We start from the raw sequence: 17,056 nt of genomic DNA on the forward strand, positions 1-17,056 counted from the left end.
AAACCATAATTCAAATAGAGTCATGTACCAAAATGTTCATTGCAGCTCTATTTACAATAGCCAGGACATGGAAGCAACCTAAGTGTCCATCAACAGATGGATGGATAAAGAAGATGTGGCACATATATACAATGGAATATTACTCAGCCATAAAAAGAAACGAAATTGAGTTATTTGTAGTGAGGTGGATGGACCTGGAGTCTGTCATACAGAGTGAAGTAAGTCAGAAAGAGAAAAACAAATACCATATGCTAACATATATATATGGAATCTAAAAAAAGAAGAAAAAATGGTCATGAAGAACTTAGGGGCAAGACAGGAATAAAGACGCAGACCTACTAGAGAATGGACTTGAGGATACGGGGAGGGGAAAGGGTAAGCTGGGACAAAGTGAGAGAGTGGCATAGACATATATACACTACCAAATGTAAAATAGATAGCTAGTCGGAAGCAGCCCCATAGCACACGGCGATCAGCTCAGTGCTTTGTGACCACCTAGAGGAGTGGGAGGGAGGGAGACGCAAGAGGGAAGAGATATGGGGACATATGTATATGTATAACTGATTCACTTTGTTATAAAGCAGAAACTAACACACCATTGTAAAGCAATTAAACTCCAATAAAGATGTTAAGAAAAAAAAATTCCAGTGTTCTCAAAGAAAAGATTGATAACTTTCACTACCAAAAAAAAAAAATGTGGGCTTCCCTGGTGGCGCAGTGGTTGAGAGTCTGCCTGCCTATGCAGGGCACAAGGGTTCGTGCCCCGGTCCGGGAAGATCCCCACATGCCGCGGAGCGGCTAGGCCTGTGAGCCATGGCCGCTGAGCCTGCACGTCCGGAGCCTGTGCTCCACAATGGGAGAGGCCACAACAGTGACAGTCCCGCGTCCCGCAAAAAAAAAAAAAACAAAAAAAAAATGTGCATGTCAAGAAATGTCATAAGTGAACTCAAAAGGCAACCCAGGAAAAATATTTGTGATTCTAATACAGACGAAGAACAACTCTTGCTAGAATATATAAGTTGCTAAAACTACATTACAAAAATAATGATGGGCAAAGGTTATGAAAGGAAAAGGAAATGCAAGTAGCTGTTAAACACATAAACAGATGCTCAAACTTATCTATAATCAAAAAAAATAAACTTACTTTGAGATGCCATTTGATCTTATCATATTTGCAAAAACTGAAAATTTGAGAAAACAGACTATGAAGAAACAGGCATCCTTATATACTGCTGATTGTAATATGTATTGGTGCAATTCTTATGAACAAAAATCTGGCAGTAACTATCAAAATTACAGAGAACTTTGACACCACAATCCAACATATGACATATTTTTCAGATATGCTTCCAGAAGTAAAAAAATGATATAGATGTACGTACTTATTCATTGCAGCATATTGACTTATAGCAAAAGCTTACCTTTGTAATATCAAAATATGCATCAACATGAGACATATCAAATAAATGATGGTATGAGGACCTAAATAATTGTTTTTATTTTCATAGATATACCATAAGCCTAACATCTGTAATGTATATTATTATTATATATAAAATTTAAATGATTATTAATAATACACACTAAAATGAAAAGCACAGTAGCATAAATTAACACAAACCCTATAAAGTAAGAAATGAAATAAAGTAAACAAAGGTTTGTGTTCCAAAATGCAACTGGATAAGCATTCCAACTGACTTTGTAGATTTCTGTAAGGACAGGAATAAAAAGGGCTTTGTCAAGAAAAGAGGAGAATGAGAAAGTTATTCTACTGGAATATATCATCCGACAATGTGTTTTAGAATATATGAGTGGTATATTTTATAAGCCTTTCAACAACAGAAAATAACTCTTGGTTGCCTTCAGAACTGAATGACAAATTGGCTGGAAATAAAATTCCTAGATCAAAATCTTTTTCCTTCAAGCTTCCACTGAAAGGCCCTTTGTCACACCTTACTATAGACTAGGTTATACACACACACAAATACACCTTGCATTTTACCTTTTGTTTTAGTATCATATATGTAATTTTCCCCACCATCCTATAAACTCCATGATAATAGCAACTGTGATTATTTTATTTGCCTCTTATTCACCTAGGTTTGTGTTCAATGTAGAATAAGTGTAAAATAAATATATTTTAAATGAATAAATGAGCAAATGAGTAATGCAAAGAAATATAGAAAGCCCCTATCTGAGTTGCTTCATTTTCTTCCAGCATTTACCATTTGAGCAAAGGCATCTAAGGAAAGGCAAATTGTGCTCTGTAGTAAATAAGCTGTGTATTCTAAGTTCATGTTTAAAGGATTTTTTAATCCTCTTTTGAGTTTGGTAAAAATATGTCTATGCGTGAGACTTTATTTATAGTCTGTACCATAGAACTTTTTTTCAGTTGTAATCATTTGGATTCAAAATTTAAATACCCCTATTAAAATGTAATTATGTCAGTCAGTAATGCAAGATCTTGGGCAAAAATGTGAACACAATTATAGCTAACACAGAGTATTTCCCTTGTACCAGATACTCTTCCAGGGGATTCATGCATAATAACCAATTTATCCCAAATTTACTCTATGAAGGTGGGTTAATTATATAGATGAAGCATCTGAGATAACAAAGGTTAAAAAAGTTGTCCAAAGGAACGAACCATTTGGGAGTGAAGAGATTCTTCTTGATGCTTAAGATAAACATCATCTACATGTATGTAGAATATGTATGCATATGCATAGAACAGACATGCAGAAAAAAGTTAGCAGAGGTTACTTCCAGGGGGCACTGGGGAGGAATAAGGATCTACAGTGAGAGGGGGATTGATGTTTTACCATAAACACCTTTGTACTGTCTGAAAAGTTTACTATGTGCACATGTTACACTTTCAGTTTAAAAATAAAAAGAGGGTAAATACTAGCTATCCTGAATTTGAGTTATTTATGCTCCACTTGGCAAGGGATGTCAAATGAAGGGAGGAAAGCTAAGGCCCAAATTGTCAATATCACAGTCTTGCTCATGGTCTGTCCTGTTTAACAGAGAGTATTTAGGGTACTTTACAAACAAAAAATATGTAGTTTATATATGTTATAAATATACCTTTGGGAGAAAATATATTACATATATAGTTTGTTCCCCTTTACTTGAACTGTTTTATGTATTAATCCATTTCAAAAGGCCACTGTTAAATATATGCAATATATCAGTATATCTATGCATTAGTCGCTTTATTTATTAATAGAATAATTTCACTAGCTACATGTACTGAGATGCAGAAGCAGTTCTTTGAAAATAGCACTGGCTTTTTGATCCCCATAATTCCAGTCTTGTAATCATTCAACATCAAATCAGTAGCAAATCTCATCATTTTCAAAGCTATGCTGAGGTGGTTTGATGAGACATCAATCTAAGATATTGTTTCAGTTGTCAGGAAAAACACTTGTAAGGAGAACTAGTCTATTTGTCTGTTTCAAAATGAGCTTTTTTAAAAAAGGCTGTAATCTGAAAGATGAGAAACGAATGACAGAAGACAAGACTGAAAGTAGGATGAGCCACAACTGTTATTTTGCCTTCAGCTCAATCAGACTCACCAAAGAAATAATAATTCAGACACAGGACAGGATGGGGTGGGGTTGGCAGTGCTTTCTTCACTTTTGAGATAAATACAAGCAAGCAAAGACCTTGAACCTTAAGGAAAGCACTTAATCTCTATTTAGAAATACATTTTAAGTAAATATCTATTTGATGTAAAAAGGATCACATCACTTGGAGAGAAATGTCAGCAATAATGGCTGACATGTAATAACACATTCCAACCAACCTTGCACTCTACATTCATTATCCCACTTAATATCCCATTTTCTATAGGTTCAAAATTATGAAACAAGTGCCACAAGGGTAAGTGACTTATTCAAAATAAAACACCCTAGAAACAGAAGAGGAGAAACTCAAATCCAGGATTGTCAATTCTAAGTCCAAAGTTGAGCACACACAGCACTTATTCACCAAATATTTATTTCACTCCTTTCTGCTAGGTGCTCTACAAAGACCTTGGGATTCAATTCTCTGAAGGAGTTTACTTGTTAGTGGGAGAGATTAATGGTATCAAGTTAACTAACATTTTTTAAAGTTACATTTTGTGATAAACTGTATGATGGAAATGAAGAGTGAGCTGTGGTTAAGACTGAGGTGAGGTCTTTCAGTGGAGGGTCAGGGAAGGGTCTCAGAGGTTGTGGCATTGAGCGGAGCACCAAAGTTCAGAAGAAGCTGCTGGTGTAGGGCAGGAGAAAGGACATCAGAAACAGAAGAAAAACCAAAGTCCAAGGTTCTAAGAAAAAACTTCACCTGTCTGTGGAACAGAAAGGAGGCCAGTGTTCTGGACTGTGCAACCAGAGGGAGAAGTCTACAGAGAAGGGAACAGGGCCAGATTATTTAAGACTTTGTAGATCATGAAAGGAGTTTGAATTTTATTTTTAATAAAACAGGAATTCACTTAAGGAGTTTAAACCAGAAAATAACTCTTATCTAATTTTAATTTACATTTTTAAATGTAAAATTTGCTTGGCAAATGACTAGATAGTGGTACTATTTACTTAAAGTGATTGTATAACTTATACTTGAACAAGGATAGTTTTGAGAATGAAAGGAGGCCTTACTAATAATTACACCATGACAACAGATCTAAACTAGGACTGTTCCAGGTGTATTAGTTGTCTTTTGCTACATAGCATTCTACCCATTGGATTTAAGCAACGTTTATTTAGCTCATGATTCTATAGTCAGTTAGGAACATTCTGTGGTCTGGGTCTGCTTAGCTTAATCCCTCTGGACTCAGGGAGAATGAAGAAGGGCAGTTGGTGGCCAAATGATCTAACATGGCCTCTGGATCACTCTAGACTCACATATCTGGCTGTTTTCCATCAGGGATATGGGTGCAAATGTGCCACTGGTCTCTACTTATCCACCAGGCTGGCACACCCACATGGTGGCAACAGAGTTCTACAAGCCACAAAGGTGAAGCTACAGGCCCCCTGAGGTCTAGGCTCATAACTCGTATGACTTGTAACCTCATCATTTGTACTACATTCAGTGTATCAAAGGTCACAAGGCAAGCCCCAGATTTAAGGGATGGGGAACCAGACTCCACGTTTTGGTGAGAGTTACTGTAAAGTGTTGTGGCCATTTTGAACATTTGTCAGCTCTTAAGTTGATAGTTTCAGAGGTTGTGTAAGCTAGATATTCTGTGTTAGAATAACCCTTTAAACCCTCCATAAACCATCCATATACTCAGAATGAAGTAGGCATCTTTAAAGCAGATGCTTAAATCAGATATATTCACTGAGAATACTGGTCAAACATAGAAGATATTTGCCCATTCATGGTTCTATGCCTCCTGGGTCACTCAAGCTGCCTCTGAGGCAAAATACTCTCACAGCCCAAGGATTCTTACCCTTGATGGGACATGTTGATGGCACTTGAAAAATTAATGACCACAACTAGACAATTAATTGTCTATAGCTTTGCCAAATTAAAGAAATTCAAAGGACTCATGGTAAAACTCAGAGCAATAGGAAGGGTGTGCAGGTCTCATAACCTCACATGTTCTTAGCTTTAGTCCTCTTCTGGTATACTCATTCCCTCCTGCCTAGGTGCAAGATCTCCATTAGTCCACACTGTAACCAGATCCCCACCTCCTCCAACATCAAGTGAACTCCCAGTGGACCAAGATTTTACATAAGTCTTTATTTTAAAAAGCTTCCCAGAGTATCTTGATGAGCTGCCAGGTTTGGGAACCACTGATGTTATCAACAAGTTTATAATTGAACCTAGATTCTCACTTAATCTTGCTCCAAATGATATCTGTGTTTTCTTGGAACTAAAGAAATCATAACTTAGAAAACTTAGAAAATCATTATTTTCTAAGAAGAGACAAAATATTATTTCGATTTCTTTGAAATAATTTACTAGAAAATTTTGCATCACTAAATAAAGAAATCCTTCTTAAGGGCAATATATCTCAAATTTCAGACACCCGGTTCCTGTAAATTAGAACAGTTTCTTAGGGATATGGCTGGCAGATGCTACTTTTATGAGTGAATTTTCAAGACTGGTACATTATTCTCCTGAAAAAATTTCTGAAATGCATAAAAATGAACAACAGCAACTACAGAGCATATAGAAAATTCTCCTCAATCACACCTAAACTAATGGAGAGCAGAATCGGTGCAAAGAGCAAGGTTTGCTATTTCTTCCCTTTGTGTACACCAAACATTGTTAAAGTAATAATAGTAATAATGGCTATAATCATTGAGTCCTACACTACAGCCTCCACAATGCCTTTCACTAAGCACTGTACTTGCATTAGTCTATTTAATCTTTACAAAATCATGAGGTAGGAGTATTATCACCCTTTTAAAGATAAAGAATCCAGAACGTAAGAATGTTAAGTAACTTGTCCAAGTCACACAGCTGGTGATAGAGCTGGGATGAGACCAAGGTCATCATATTCCAAAACCCAAAAATTCAGCCATTACTACAACCTGCCATAAAGTAAGACAAAGGGGTAGAGCAAAGGCAGAGACGGTGATAAGAAAGCTGAAAACATGGTCATGATTTCTCAACATATGCTGAGTAATAACTACAAATTTGTCCTCCAAACTTGAGATTCTCCCAATCCACAATTTAGGTAAATATATAACTACTCCCAGGGGAAAATGAACAGAGCCTTATGTTCTATTACTATGTTCATCTTCTAGTCCTTTGCTCTTAAGAGAACATTACTAAACTAAAATGTGGGGTTTTTTTTCTTTTTTAGGGGGAGTATTGTTTGTTTTTGTTTCTATATCATATTCATAATTGTCAGTGAGATGAAAGTTTATTTTGTGCTTAATCAATAAAAAATAATAGCATCCAAGGGCTGCCCACCAAGAGAACAAAAGTCACTGGTGGAAATTAAGTGGTAAGTCCAACTGAATGGGTCCAATAAAAAGAGGCAAATAGGAAGCAATGCAAGTCCTCTCCCATATACCATTATATGTCTCTTCCTACAAGAAAAAGGACATTTCACCAATTTGCCAAGTAGGTCAGGAATTTTCACAACTATGAAAGTAAAAGTTAGCCATATATGGATTATTCCTAGGAATAATTTTGCTTGAAAGTGATTTATGTCTCAACTAGTAGTAAATAGTCAGTGCAGATCATCTGAACATAGTTTGCACTGTAAATTTTTGCTGAAAAGGCTTTCCAAATGATTAGTAAAGACTTTTAAATATATCATACATTCATATATATCTCTACTTCTTTTTTTCTTGTTATTATTTATCTTCTAAGTGAGAATTTGTCTTTCTAAATTTGCACAGCAAATACTTTGTTTTATTAGATATATTCCAAAGAGACATTGTTTCCAGTAAATGGAATATTTAATATTATGTTTATCTATCATGTATCTTTGTTTTCTCCTGAATGTTATACACAGTTTCTCTGCTATTATTATTGTGTAAGATTTTGATTGAATTACGTTATTAAGAACTGCCTAAATTCATTTTAGGTACAGTTTAACAAATCAAATTTAAATGTTTTGTAGATACCATAAAATTCCCCTGACTCAGTGCTGCATGTTGGCTTCAATTACTGAACTGTATCTAGATGTGAGTCAAGAGAATAGAACCATATATTTTCCGGGAGTATGCTCTCAATTTTATAACCCCTCCAATCTCCTTCTATTTTCAAGACCAAAGGAGAGGTGTGACGGGAGGTGCAGGAGCATTTGACCCAAATATTAGGTGTGTAGAGAGAGACCTGTGCCTATGTCTTCGCAAAGTAAGGAAGGGTGACATTTTATCATAAACAAAGAACTCCTGAAATTCATCAATGCTGCGAAATCTGAGAGTGAGATGGCAGGTCCAGAGGTGATAGGAAAACTACACGGGTCTTAACAAAACTTATAACAGGACATTATCTTTCTTTCCAAATGCTCAGTTTAAATTAGTTCCTCATAACTGATGTAGAAAATAAAGAGAAATATATCTTTACCCTTCAAACAGCTTGATAAAATCTTACATCTGTAGCTAACCAGAGTGTTCAGGTATGTCAGGAACCCCACTTAAAAGAAGTAAATAAGAAGCGTATCTACACAGCCCATCTAAAAAAATCCTAAAAATTTGCTTTGTGGAGCTGAATGGCTAAGATGAGCTGTTATATTAATCAAATTACATAAGAAATGGCCAAATGTGTATTTTGTGCTGTGTGGAGACAGACACTAGCAATCAAAGCTAGGGAGTTTTAATGAGGAGACTTAATTAAGACACACATCTTCAGAAACATGAGTCTTTGAGAAAAATCACTGCCAAACTCAGTGCTAATTAGCAAAGATTGGGGATTCAGAAAATCTGGCTGTTAGAAAAAGTATGCTAAAGAGTAACTACAGAGTACTGCCCACAGAGTATATTGTTGGGGTTCTGATCCTATGACAGAAACTTGTAGATCTGGGCAGCAACAGGTCTTTGAATGATACCCAGCCAGACCTCCCCACTAAGAGCAGAGTTCCTCCAAAAACATCCTGACACCTGGGAACCTCAAAACCAGAGACCAAGGACTCATTACATTCTTTGGCTATCCTTTCAATTTTTGAATAGCTCAATTTAATTGGAAGTATTGTCTTCAACTGAGCCAAATCTGTCTCTCTGAGATTTTCATTTACTGTTTAATTCTGGCTCTCTGAAATTATCCAGATGAAGTCTAACCCCACTTCTCCATACCTCTATCTGTTATGTTTTCCCTTTTCTAGCACGACAGAATTCCCTGTTGTTTCTACCGTCCCTCATATAACCCTGCTTCAGACCTTACCACCATCTGGGTCAGTCTCTTCTGAAAAAGATCCAATTGCTGTTTTTCTTAAAACTGTGGTGCCTCAAAATGTAATCTATCGAGTGTGTCTCCAGTCCTCTGGATTCTAGAATTTTGTAATTGCTACCGAAGTTTGCATTAACATTTTGGCAGTTACAACACACTGTTGGCTGATTTTGAACTTGTAATCAACTAAAACACCTGTCTTTTACTTATGAACAGCTATTGAGCCAGGTTCCTCTATATTTTGTACTCCACCAGTTGATTTTTAAGTCCAAATCTGTTTCATTCTTACTGAACAAATGATCAATGTTCACTTGTAGAAAAATTAGAAAACGCAGCAAGATAACCAAGATAAGCAAGAATATAAATTAAGTATAAATCATCCCTTTATTCCAAACATTTGAAGACAACTGCTATCTACATTTTGGTAAATACTTTCCCAACTGCCTTTTCTATGCATACATATGCTGATTGTTGGATATTTATGTGAATTTTTGTATACACACACAAAATATAATTAGATATACTCTTATGATCTACCCTTTTTCTAAGTTGCACTTTGTAAATATCTTTAAAATTTTAAGATACATATTTATTCATCTATATTTTCCTTTGAAATAGCTTCACAATACTCCAGTTTTAGATGTAACATTGTTCCAGGTACTATGGCTATGTAACAAACCACTTCAAACTGTAGTGACTTAAAACAACATTAATTTTGCTCACAAATCTGCAATTTGGAAGCGCTCAACAACTCGTCTGCTCTAGTTAGAATCAGCTGTAGTGGCTGAAAGGCTGGAGGCTGGAATCATCTGAAATCTCCTTCACTTATATGACTAGTAGACGCTGGCTGTCGGCAGCAATCTTAACTGGGGCTTTCTGCTAGGACACCTAAAGATGACCTTGCCATGGGGTCTGGGCTTCCTTACAAGCTGGGTTTCAAGGAAGAAAAATCCCAAAGGAGAGAGAATCAGGTGGAAAGTCATATTGCCTTTAAAAGTCATCCAATTTCACTTTCATCATATGTTATTCAGTGAGGGAGCCACAAAGTCCTGCCTAGGTTCAGGGGAGGGGAAACTGTAAATGGGGGACTGACAAAGCTAAGGAAGAGCATGTGGGACTGGAAATATTGTTATGGCTATCTTTGGAAATCACTATCGCCACAGCCATAATTCACTTCACCTACTTAATACTGTTTAAAATGTCCACCATTATAAAAAATGCTTCAACACAATTCTTAAATAGACATTTGTATTTACACAATTATTTCTGTAGGATATTCTGAGAACAGTGATTACAAAGTTTAAGCACATTTTTAAGGCTTTTGATAGATATTGGCAAATTGCCATACAGGAACATGAATGGCAATTTAGACCCCAATCATCAGTGTACGAATGGAAAAGCCCATTTCTTAACTCTGGCTTAAACACTGCATATTATCAGACTTCTTAGTATTAGCCAGTGCTATATTATTGTTATTTAAATTTGAGTTTCTTTGATTACTAGTACATTTGAACATTTTATACGTCTACTGGTTATTTCTTCTTAGAAATTGCTTTTTTCTTGGCCTTTGATCACTTTCCTTTTGATCTCTCTCTTTGAAGTATTTTTTAGAGAATTTTATGTATTAACATTAAACCTTGTCAAATATATTGCAATGCTTTTCCCGATTTCTTATTTGCCTATTATACTCTATGTAAAGTTCTGATGTTTTCCTGTTTTCAAAAGAATATTTATTTCTTAATAATGGTTTATTTGAAGTCTTCTTCAAGACCCACACCTACACAAAAATTCACGTATATTTTCTTCTAATACCTTTTTTAAGATTTAATTTTTATATAAAATCCTTAATAAATCTGAAATTTGGGTGTATGGGAAGAAGTAGAAAACTACATTTTTTTTCTAAATATCTCTTTCTTGAAAACTATTTAAAATTAATCATTTCTCCTATTCTTTATTTATTATTTACCATACACCAAATATATAAACATACTAGTTCCTAGTTTTTAAATTTTCTTTATGATTCCATTTATCTGTCTATTCCAACTTGTCTCTCAAGCTATTCTACCTATTTATCAATGTATTCTTATGACACTATTCTAGATACTGCTGCTTTATGGGCAATGATATGTAAACTTTTTTGTTTCTTAAAGCCAGTTGAGAATCTGATGGATTGTTTGGATTCTATACCTAGAAAAATGCACGTATGGGCATACACAAAACTGCTTTCATTGTTTCCTGCAATTATCCATCTCTGAGACCCATATAAGGGGACTTCATCTTTGCATATATCTCATGAATTTAACTCTGAGTATTTTATTCTTTAGACTGCTATTGTGAATGAGTTCTTTTTTCCATTTCATTTTGTTATATTTGTTTGTTGATAGCATATAGGAAAGCTGTTGATTTCGTTAAACAATTCTTTTTGTCCAGCCACCTTTTTGAATTCTTTCAAATCTAATTGTTGTCATTTTAAATCCTTTGTGTGTTCTATATAGACAATCAAACCATCTGCACTGAATATAAATGGGTCTTCTCTTTCCCAGCATTTAAATATGTTAGAATATTTAAAACATATATCTTAGCTAGAATATCTAAAACAAGGCTTAATAATAATGGAGATAAAATACTTCTATTTTTATTAATTTTTTAATGCATGAGTTAATGAGAATGCAACTAGAGTTTCACCTGGTTACATGTGCAAGATAAAAATTCTCCATTGTGTTCAATTTCCTTCTGTTTTTCATAAGTTTTTCTTCTATTCCCAGTTTATTAAACATAAATGCCTTTTCAAGTTTTTATTTAGATATAATTCACTTACCAAAAAATTCATCCTTTTAAAGTGTACAATTTAGTGGGTTTTAGCATAGCCACAAAATTATGCAACCATTACCATTATCTAATTCCAAAACACTTTGTCACTCCAAAAGGAAATCATTCCTTAGTAGTCACTCCCCATTCCCCACTTACCCCAGGCCCTGGTAACCACTAACCTATCTTCCATCTCTATGAATTTGCCTATTCTAGACATCTCATATAAATACTTTCTTAGTGAATTCAGCCCATTATTTCAAATCTAATGATATTTCTGAATTCTGATTCTACTCCAGATCATATTAGCTATTAATTCTGTACTGCTAGATGAATGTTGATAAATTTTATAAGTCTGCATCTTAAGTCATTAAAAAATGTCACAGAAATGTGCCAATTATTGTGCAACTTCTATGTAGGAATCTCCTGTTACATTGGTATAACAAGCTAAAAATTTACTCATCTTTAGAATCATCTTGTCTGCACGCCTGTATTTTGCCTAAAAAATTGTTAAGTGATTAGCTAAAAATATAACATATTGTTTCTGCTGTACCAGCCAAACCCTGCCAAATGCTGAAATTAGAGTCCTGGGGGCAAAGTTTACTCTAAGTCACTACGTATTACTCCTAATCAATGCACCTTGTTCTATATGTGAATAAACTATCTCTTTCATAACAAAAGCCAAACTCTTTTCTAAGTATTAACTACAAACCTAATGACCCACAGTTTTTAGAACAAAATTTTTAAAAAAATCAAATTGTTATTTTCCGTACTCTAAATTCTGTCAGTTTTCCCTTTTCCATAATACCTAAAAATCATAGACAATGGGCCAATTGCTAAATATCCACTTTAGTGTCTGCTTTGTAAACACCACAGCCTAGATGGATAAATGGTGAAAGGGAAAACAGTATAATTCACATCAATCTGCCAAGTTGCTAGTGGTTCTCGACCCACAGTTTATGAAACCTTCCATATTGAATTTTATTATATTCAGTACATCATTCCTCCTTCAAACATTTGATCACTATAAATTATTATGAAAGATGAAGAGTCATGGACTCTGACATGCATGGCATGAGCACAGGGAAGGGCCAAGGAATGGTCCCATGTAGCACTTCAGATCTTCAGGCCCCCTACCCTCAGACGGGGCCTAATGTCTGCTTCTGGGGCAGGGCTGGACCTGCCACCAGTCCCGCAGCGGGTATGGAGGCTCCTCTGTCCACACAAGCTCCTCTCACAGCCCAGTCCTTCAGGCCCCCAGTGCTGTCAGCTGCAACCTGGCATTTGGACAGAACTGGCTTCCCACCAGAGTGGGGCCTCAGACTCAGAAGCTATCCATCCTCTGGAATCAGTCTTTCTAATTCCTTCTTGTAAAAGAGCTTGACCTCCCAGCTCACCAGGCCTTTGGCCTTGTGTGGATGTGTGTATACATACATGTGTACTGTAGAACCAAAACAAAAATGAAATCACTTTTGTTGGGGAGAAAATGGAGTTGACTAATGCAGGCACATTAACGAAAAAAATGAAGCTTAACCTTACCTAACATTAGCTACAGGAATTTACATCTCTTCTCAGAAATTAGCAGAGGACGCCAGCCAATCCATAGATGCCAAATCTGTTCACACCATCTTTGGAATTCCTTGTTCCTGACTCAGCTACTCTGAGCCAAATAAGGAAGAAAGCCACCAGGCCTCAGCTGAAAAAGACAAATTCCGCATTTATCCCTTTAGTCCTTACTAGTCCCTTGTGTTATTTCACTTTCTTTTTTTTTTTTATTTTCTTTGTAATATCAATGCCTTTGTTACTGGTTTCTAAGAACTCATTTATGACTAAGGATGTTAACCATGTGTCATGCAATGCAAATGAAATGCTATGTTTTATTGCCATCAATTTACTACGGTGGTCTGTATTTTGGTTATGTATTAAAATATAATCACGTAGTGTTTAAAAACAAACAAACAAAACACCTTTAGTCAATAACTAACAGGGAACTTATTGCTCCCGCAGCCTTGGGTTTCCCGGTTTTGCAGGTCGTAAGCCTTGCAAACAAACTCATCTTTCTACTTTGTTTTACTCAGTGTGCAGAATTTGGTTTTTGACAATACATACCTGTGTGCACATACGGGCCAGAACAGAGGTCCAAACTCACTGACGCAGTCCAAGACCCAAAAAAAGAAATGACAGAAAACCTTCCTCCAAAATGGGGAAATTGGAAGGGCGTCGGCGAGGAGACCTTTCCGCACGATGTATTGTCGCGGTGAATGGAAGACACACACCCTGAACTTTCGCGAGAAGTAGGAAGTATCGCGCCTGCGCACTGCAGTAGCTCCCGCAGGCTTTCGCAGGTTCCCTGGCGGTTATGTGATAGAGGCAGTCAGTGTGGAGGCCACTGCACCCCCGGGGCCTCGCCACTAGGAGCAGCACCTTAGCCAGCACCTCGGAGATCGAAGCCGAGATGGCTCAGACTAAAAGAACAAGACCACAGCACACCACTTAGGGCTGCTTAAGGCTCGCTCTGGTAAGCTTCGCGGAGAACTCATTACTCGAACAGGTGGTGGTGCTGGTGAGCCGGAATGTTTTGTTGTAGCCAAGACAGATGGTGCTCGAATTGGGTTTGTGGGCTTTCTAACTATGAGGAAGTCAGCTCAGCTCAGTAACTTGGCAGGGGTATATTCTGAGGTGGCAGCCTGAATTCACTACTCTAACCACTGTGCCCCGTGTCATCAGATACAAAGGGGCCAAGATCCAGCTCCTGGATCTCCCAGGTATCATTGAGGGTGCCAAGGATGGGAGAGGCAGAGGCCGTCAAGTCGTTGCAGTGGCCCGAACATGTAACTTGATCCTGGTTGTTCTGGATGTCCTGAACTGTGGAGACATAAGAAGATAATTGAAAATGAGCTGGAAGGCTTTGGAATTCACTTGAGCAACACACCCTCTATTATTGGTTTTAAGAAGAAGATAAGGGACGCAATCATCTGAAAGCCTCTTGCCCTCAGAGTGAGCTGGATGCTGAAACTGTGAAGAGCTTTCTGGCTGAGTACGAAATTCGTAATGCCGATGTGACCGTCGCGATACCACAGCTAGTGACTTCATTGAAGTGGTGGAAGGAAACAGAGTTTATATCCCCTGCTATCTATGTGTTAGTTAAATAAGATTGATCAGATCTACACTGAGAAATTGCGTATTGTCTATAAGATGCCTCATTGTACCCATCTCTGCCCATCACTGCTGGAATTTTGATGACTTGTTGGAAAATATCTGGGAGTATCTGAAACTAGGGAGGACTTAGATCAGACGCAAAGGCCAGTTCCCAGATTACACATCCCCAAGTGTTGTTCTGCCTTACCCCAGAACCACGGTGGAGGATTTCTGCTGAAAATTCACGAAAATCTTATCAAAGAATTTAAATACGTTCCAGCCTGTGGTTTCTCTGTGAAACACAAAAAAATGGTTAAAGCCATATGTTGGGGGATGAGGATGTCATTCAGACACTGAAACCTTCCTCTTTCTCCATCTGCTAGGCCAACCACTGCAGCTTTCCAAATGACCAAGCATCCTACCCCAAACCCCTTCTGGCTTTGGATCAAGATTCAGGAGGGAGATGGAAGCACCCAAACTGGCACTTCACTTAACTTCATGTCACCTTGTACTTTGAACTGCATAAAGGACCAGGTAGGAAAAAAAAAATGACCACATTCATTAGGATTTATTTGTTTATTTATTTATTTATTATTTATCTATTTGGGAATTCATAATTAAGGTGGTCATAGGATCATAAACATTTTTGAAATCTTGTTCAGGGCATCAGTATGCAAATCTGCAAGTATGTAAACAAGGACACTTTACCTGAGTTGAGGCTAATGAATGTTTAATGAATTCTTGAGTGACATAACCTTTCAGTGACAGTGCTCGCTGTGCTTTTCATGCTTGCATATAGAACACATCAGTAATTATTTAAACTTTTATCTTTCATCATTTAATTAATGGAAATAAAGACAAACCTGAATATATTCTATTATTGAAGAAAATGACAAAATATTATAACTACCAAAGAGAAAAATCATTTGTAAAAGCTCATTTTAGACCAATTTTGTTGTATTTTAAAATATCTGTATTTACAGAAATACATTAAGATAAATATAAGCTTTATAGCAACCTAAATATTTCCTCTTCATTTATGAGTATGATCGATAGGAGCTGCTACAAAACAGAAGAAAAGGTAAATCCTTAAAATATTCAATTCTAGAATGTGTCCATGACCTTCTGTGCCTTGTGCCACGTGATGAATTATTCATAGAACATTGATAACAGTGTGACATACAGTCATACACAGGGGATCAAATCATTGAGCTGGGAGAGGAAGATTGTAATTCTCCTTTTGGCTCCGCCATTACCTGTTTGACCCTGGCCAGTTTATTCATTCATTCATTAGTTCATTTATTCGACTCAACAAAATTTTAGGAAACTTCTCCCATGTGCTTTGCACTCTACCAAGCAATGGGATATAGCAATTACCAAAATGTCCCCAGGTTCATAAAGCTTACAGTACAGTCATTTAACCTCCATTCAAGTCATTTACTTTCTAGTCAAGACACATAATTTTTTTGGTCTCAAGTGTTCTTATTTATGAAATGAAAGAATTGGGTATTTGTAATACCCTATCAAAGACTCCTGAGTCTTCATCAGTAAAACATGCCTTCAGTCATGTTCTCCATAATGATTGTAGGTTGTCCTCAGTTATGCATACCATGTTGCAAAATTCTTATGTGACCACTAGCAACTGTTCATTGAGCCAGTTGACACTTTTGCTGTACAAAAGTACATCAAAATACTTTGATGGTACATCAAATACTACCACGATATTCACTGAACAATGCACATGTCCATCCCATAATCATGACCTCTTTAAGTTCCACTCCTAACTCAGAGCGTTCCAACCAGTGTGAATGGGCTATGGGAGTGTGAGATGATAGCAATTCCCTCCAGCTATAGAAGAGTATGATAAGGGTGTGGTAGGCTAGAGCACCTGGCTTGTGGACTTCTAAAGCAAACAACCCTATCTATTGCCTTTTATGTATTGTATATGTATATCATTTTCTAGGTATACCATTATGTGAAAGAAATTGGGAATTATTACTCTAACCAATCAAGTTATAAAGTAAAAAATGCAAATATTACAATGTAGGTAAAGAAAAAAGTAAATTATAAGAGCAGAAGAAAATTAGGAAATAGTCACTGTCAAGTTCTAAAAAGTCTTTTAGAGCACCAAAACTCATTTAATATTATCTGTATAAAATTGGAACCAACAGATTTTAGGCTATTTCAGAGAATATAATACTGTACAGGAATATAACGTCGAATCTAAAGTAAGGAGTAAGCAGCGTCTTTGGTCAAAGGTCTCAAGCTATAA

General features: G+C 36.5%; 1 pseudogene; it reads left to right on the forward strand.

Annotated features, from left to right (window-relative positions):
- Positions 1-15,167, forward strand: part of LOC102978469 (developmentally-regulated GTP-binding protein 1-like) — a 198,027-nt pseudogene extending 182,860 nt beyond the window's left edge.
- The last annotated feature ends 1,889 nt before the right edge of the window (positions 15,168-17,056 follow it).

Source organism: Physeter macrocephalus, chromosome 5, assembly GCF_002837175.3.
Source record: "Physeter macrocephalus isolate SW-GA chromosome 5, ASM283717v5, whole genome shotgun sequence".
Taxonomy (NCBI): domain Eukaryota; kingdom Metazoa; phylum Chordata; class Mammalia; order Artiodactyla; family Physeteridae; genus Physeter; species Physeter macrocephalus.